Consider the following 5,813-nt stretch of genomic DNA (forward strand, 5'->3'; position numbering starts at 1 on the left):
ACTACCAAACGTAGATATCATTCTTCTTGATGCCTTTCCCGGTGTCACCGATTCCTTTCCCGATGCCTCCGTTGGTTAATATAGCGGTAAAAAATATGCGAACAAAGAGGTGAAACGCCGAACGAGAGCAGATAAACGAAAGTACATAGAGAACCTTGCATCCCAGCTGGAGGAGGCAGCTGCACGGAATGAGCAAGGATAAGTATATAAGGTCACCGAGATCATAACAGGTAAATGCCGTACAACCAACGTGCTTGTAAAGGACAAGAACGGTATCTTATTTACATCAGAGGGAGAGCAGCAACGGCGCTGGACGGAGCGCTTTAGAGAGCTTTTAAACAGACCACCCCCAACAGTAGTGCCAAACATCCAGGAAGCCGCAAGCGACCTCGACATCAGCACAGGCCATTAATTCCCTGAAGAATGGAAAAGCTCCTGACCATGATAATCTAAATACCGAGCTGTTTAAAGCAGACCCTGAGCTTGCTGCAACCATTCTGATCCCCTTGTTTACAAAGATCTGGGAGCAGGAAGAAATTCCGACAGACTGGAGCACAGGAGTGATAATCAAGATACCAAAGAAAGGGTCTCTAAATGATTGTAACAACTGGCAAGGAATTACCCTTTTGTCTTGGCCGAGTAAAATCTTTTGCAAGGTCATTATACAGAGCATCACACAAGCTGTTGATGACCTCATGCGTAACGAGCAATCTGGATTTCACAAGGGGTGTGAATGTACGGATAATATTTTCACACTGCGGAACATACTTGAGCAATGTACTGAGTGGAACAGGGAGTTGTATGTACAATTCATCGACTATAGGAAAGCGTTTGACAGCATTCACAGGTACAGTCTTTGGCAGATTCTGAGAGCATATGACATTCCACAACGCTTTATTAATATCATCAAATGCTTCTACTCAAATTTCACATGTTGCATCGGTCTGGGAGATCTAAGTTTTGAAGTTAAAACCGGTGTACGGCAAGGATGTGTCATGTCATCCATGCTATTCAATATTGCTATCGACTGGGTCCTTTGTCGAACAATGGAAGACCAACGAAGAGGCATAAGATGGACCCCTTTTACTATACTCGAAGACCTCGACTTCGCAGATGATTTAGCCCTATTGTCCCACACACGACAGCACATTTAGGAAAGACAGAACGGCTCAGCATGTTCAGCAACCAGGTCGGCTTGAGAACTAGCTTGAAGAAGACGGAGGCCATGTGTGTTAAATGTCCCTTCCCCAACAAAGATTAGGGTAAGAGGACAGGGCATTCTATACACCAACAAGTTCACATACCTCTGAAGTGTGCTCTGCCAAGATGGGGGTACTAGTGTAGATATACAAAGCAGATTGAACAAAGAAAGAAATGCCTTTATGAGCTTAAGATCAGTGTGGAGGTCAGCAAGCTACAGCACAAAGACAAAGCTTAGAATCTATCAGAGCTGCGTATTGTCAACTCTCCTTTACGGCTCGGAATGCTGGCGAATGACAGAACAGGACCTCTCAAAACTAGCATCCTTCCACACAGCTAACCTCAGAAAGATTCTGAGAATCTTCTGGCCTCAGAAAATATCAAACGACCAGCTACTGAGGCAAACCAATCAGGAGGATATTCGTACACTTGTCAACAGGAGAAGATGGAGGTGGATCGGTCATGTGATGCGGAAGGCCAGTAACAACATAGCCAGAATTGCAATGCACTGGACACCTGAAGGCAAACGAAGCAGATGGCGCCCGAAAACAACTTGGCGTAGGACAGTAGAGAAGAGACTAAGGGGGCTCAATTACAGCTGGAGAACCATTGAAAAACTGGCTAAAGATAGACAGGGTTGGAAGGATTTCGTTGCTGCCTTATGTGCCACACAGGCATGATGGGTAGTAAGTAAGTAAGTAAAAAATATTGCTACAGTCAAAGCGTTTGGAAAATTTTTTAACTTTTTTAATAAGCGAGGTATAACTTAGTGACATTTAGGCTTTACAACACGATTCTTTTCCGCAGCTACAAATGATTTGCCTCCATATGAAAAGTTAAAACTTGTTTCTCCGCTGACCACTCCGCTCGTCGCCCGTGACATATGAGTCAATGAGTGAACTTTATTTAAAACACGATGTCCACAGCTAGAGACTGTTGTCCAGAGGGGCCCCATATCCGCCTAAAATCATCACGATATTATAATCAACTACGATAAACACTAGTGGTTTAAAAACTTATGGTCTAAAAAAACCGAAAAAACAAACAAAAAAAAACTAACTACAATATCACATGTAGTTACTCCCACTCCCAACCGCCTCGTCTGGAAACAAAGCTTCGAGAACAGCCAGAAATTTCCTGTAGATCGATTTAAAAGGTCGAAGCAATCAAGGAATTTGAAGAGCAATAATTCGCTCGTTCATGCAATCCACAGTTAAGTAGACATGTGTCACAACAAGGTGAACGATATAGAAAACGCTTGCAGTATCGGCACTTTTCCTTCATTGTTTTGGTAGCCATTTTGGAAATGTAGCCGGGCATCTTTATGGTAGGTAGCTCATGTGTGATCTATTATAAAATCGTGTAAATGCAAATACGCTGCTAATAAAATGAGCCGTCCTCTGTTTACAACGCTGGAAAATATTGTTGGACGATTACCGCTTGCTGACAAGTCTCTCCAATTGATTTATTTTTTAACCGGGTTTATATTTCCAGGTTATATTTCCTTAAGATTATGCCCGAAGAAAGATTATTTAGTGCAACATAATCTACACTATCTTTGCTTATTGCCGATCGCGCCTGTAGTTTTTGCAACCTAACACCTTTGAGCATGCTCAGTGTCACCGATCTTCATATTTAAGAATAAGGTCGACTTTCACGGTTGTCCTTCGCGAAAAAAGATATTGTTAACGCCTAGTTACAGCGTAACCACCATAAACTATGTATCAGTGGCAAAGTTATGAAATGCGCTATCAGGAAAAAACATTCCTGTTAGCTTGATCGTATCGTAAACCGACTGAGGTGCAAAAATTCCAATTAGACGATGTTTCTTTGAGAAAATCGGGTATCAACACTGACCGCACAATTAAATTTCTGCACAATTCCAATCCTGAGGGGTTGTTCTTCAAAATCGTGCGGGGGTTTTTTTGATATTGCTATTTGTTGCTTTGCAATTTTTCTGTCTAGTTTGCTTATCAAAATTTTACCAATTTCAAAAAACGGAATTCCCTCACACAGTTTTTTTTTTTTATAGATTGTTATCTTGGGAGTCTTCTGACCGAATTTCAAGGCAATTCGTAAATTTCATACCCTATTAATTTCTTTAAAGAAGGCATGTTTGCGGAAAAACGAGGTGGGCTTTTTGCATCCAAAGTTTTGGAGGGGTAACAACCTGTGGATAGATGTCAGTATCTGAGCAAATACTTACCTACTCCTTCCCCTAAGAGAACGTTGACCATAACTTGTCATCAGTTGACTTTTGTTCGGTCGTTGGACGGGTAGGTGCTCAGTTTTTCACATAATTTCCTGATTATACCCAAGCAATAATAATGTAAGCAGCAGAAATAGAACCAGTGCTTGTCAAATAATACTGTTCTCGATTATACTTGAAAAAAAAAAAGAAAGAATAACTGACTGATGAAATTATACGTAGCTCTCGTTCACCTTCGTCCATAGCGGCACTACTTAACATCAGTCGTGTTTGCCTAATTTTAACTAAGGTTCTTCCAATACGTGATAGTGAAAAGGTTTTACTACTGGCTGGAGGTACAGCTGGCATATTTTGTCGACTTTGCCTATATAAACGAGTCGTACACTCCTTGGAATTACTATTTTCTTGAATAAATTTACGTTTTCTCTTTTTTTATTTAGTCTTGTACCTCTAGCTGGTAGAAATTAGAAATCAGTTAAAGAAAATAATTTTGCCCTGCAATCATCATTTAGTAGAAAACAAGGTGGTTATTACTCCTTGGAAAGCAGAAATGTAAGTCTTCTATGTCCTCAACTTCATTTTATTTGTACAAACAAACATACCCTGCACAACTATTTTCCCAGCTTTGGTCCTATTTTTTTTAATTTTTCAACTATTTACTTTCTCGCCTCAAAGCAGGCTAAGGTCACAGAAAACTGTCTTCTACAGGCTCATGGAATAACATATCTTCAAACATTACAATTACGTGTTTGTTACCTAAGCATTTTTTTCTTCGATGCTTATCAGCTGCATACCTGTCAGAGTCCTGAATGAAATCATTCTCCCTTTTTCCAGTGATAATAAAAGGAACTTAATCATATGTGATCCATGGTGGAGATTTTGCAGTCTGGGGATCATGAAAAAATACTTTTTTCCCTTTTATTTCTACATTCTTTATGACAAATCAACGAGGCATTAAAGAGACATTCATTCATTCCGTCATTCATTTATCAATTTTGTCTGGTGGTCAATCAGTCAGTTAGTCAATAATATAAGTCTGTGTGAGAGGCATGTGCTGCAGGTATTGACTTTTGGGTCATATCTGAAAAAGGGTATTGAAAACCACATACAAACCCCTCCTTTTTCAGGTTAGCCACCACATTTTAGCTATTGAAGTTCTGCAGTGGTTTTATTTTTTATTCCTTTCTATCTTTTCCAATTTTTGCAAAAAAAAACAAAAGAAAAAAAAAAGGAAAGTGAATTACGCACCTGTGTTGGAAACTGTACGATGCGTTAATTATTCTTAATTTAATTGACATTTGTAATGTCATAGCTGAACGAAATTTGGTCAAAATTTATCTGTAGAAAAAAAATGTAAAAAGCAGGGACAGTTCTTCAGTTTATTTTTCCGGCACTAAGTTGGTGGCTACTGATAATAAGTTATTAGAAAGTTCATTTATTTCCGTTGATTTTGATCTTTACAACAAGCCAATTTAGTGGACAACAGCGCACGACGTGTTGCTATGCAAAGAAATTTTGGTACAAAAGTTTTACAAGTTCAAGAAAGGAAGCAATGAAAGCGGAAGAATTTGGACGCAAATTTCCGAAAACCTCAACAGTGTGACTGCAGTCAAACTCAAATTAAATCAAAGGGTGGTGAGAGAGACATTTGAATTGCTACTCGGAAGATTTCGATAGCAAAGTAGAGAGGAAGCAAAAGCAAGTGATGCATCTCCCGAACCAACAAAGTTCGGCCTACTGTTAGAGTAAACTTCTGAGAGGGAAACTAACCGAATTAACGAGAGAATCTTGTAGCAGCAAGAGCGTAGAGACAGATCGTAAAAAAACCGAGATACGTTCCCAAGCCTTGGAAAGACTTGGTGAAACTAAAAGAAAGGCCAATGAAGACTGAAAGAAAAGCGAAAAGGCAGCAAAGAAGCGGAGCTGATGTTACCGAATTTCCACGGGAAAAGTCAGAAAAGGAGCTTAAGATCCGTGAAGAGGAGCTCGCCTTGTACGCAAGAGAAGTTGAAAACGAAAAAGAGAAGCAAGCGCAAATGTTTAAAACCCAGGAGGCTATGATTGCAAACATGGCTTAACGACAAGATCAGATGCAAACACTTCAAATGGCTTTTTTGCAGAAACAACAACAACAAACACAGGCTATGATGGTGTTGTTATACGTTAGAAAGACTTGCAAAAACGTCACAACTAACTAGTTCCCCGACAGAGATGACATTGCATTGATTTACTCTTCCTTGTAAATTTATTGCAGCTTCAAGTTAATGATTTTGTTTTTTAAATGTCATTTTGCATTTTCTGTTTTTTTAAAGTAGGAATAAATTCTGTTGGGTTCTGCAAACATGATTTCCATCTATTTTGCTGGAATTTTGTGCAGTGGTTTACACCATTCAAGATATATCTT

The 5,813-nt window shown here is 39.5% G+C and overlaps 1 pseudogene; it reads left to right on the top strand.

Annotated features, from left to right (window-relative positions):
* The first annotated feature begins 2,423 nt into the window (after positions 1 to 2,423).
* Positions 2,424 to 5,607, top strand: LOC149043822 (uncharacterized; annotated as a pseudogene).
* The last annotated feature ends 206 nt before the right edge of the window (positions 5,608 to 5,813 follow it).

Source organism: Pocillopora damicornis, chromosome 6 (genome assembly GCF_964200805.1).
Source record: "Pocillopora damicornis chromosome 6, jaPocDami1.2, whole genome shotgun sequence".
Lineage (NCBI taxonomy): Eukaryota > Metazoa > Cnidaria > Anthozoa > Scleractinia > Pocilloporidae > Pocillopora > Pocillopora damicornis.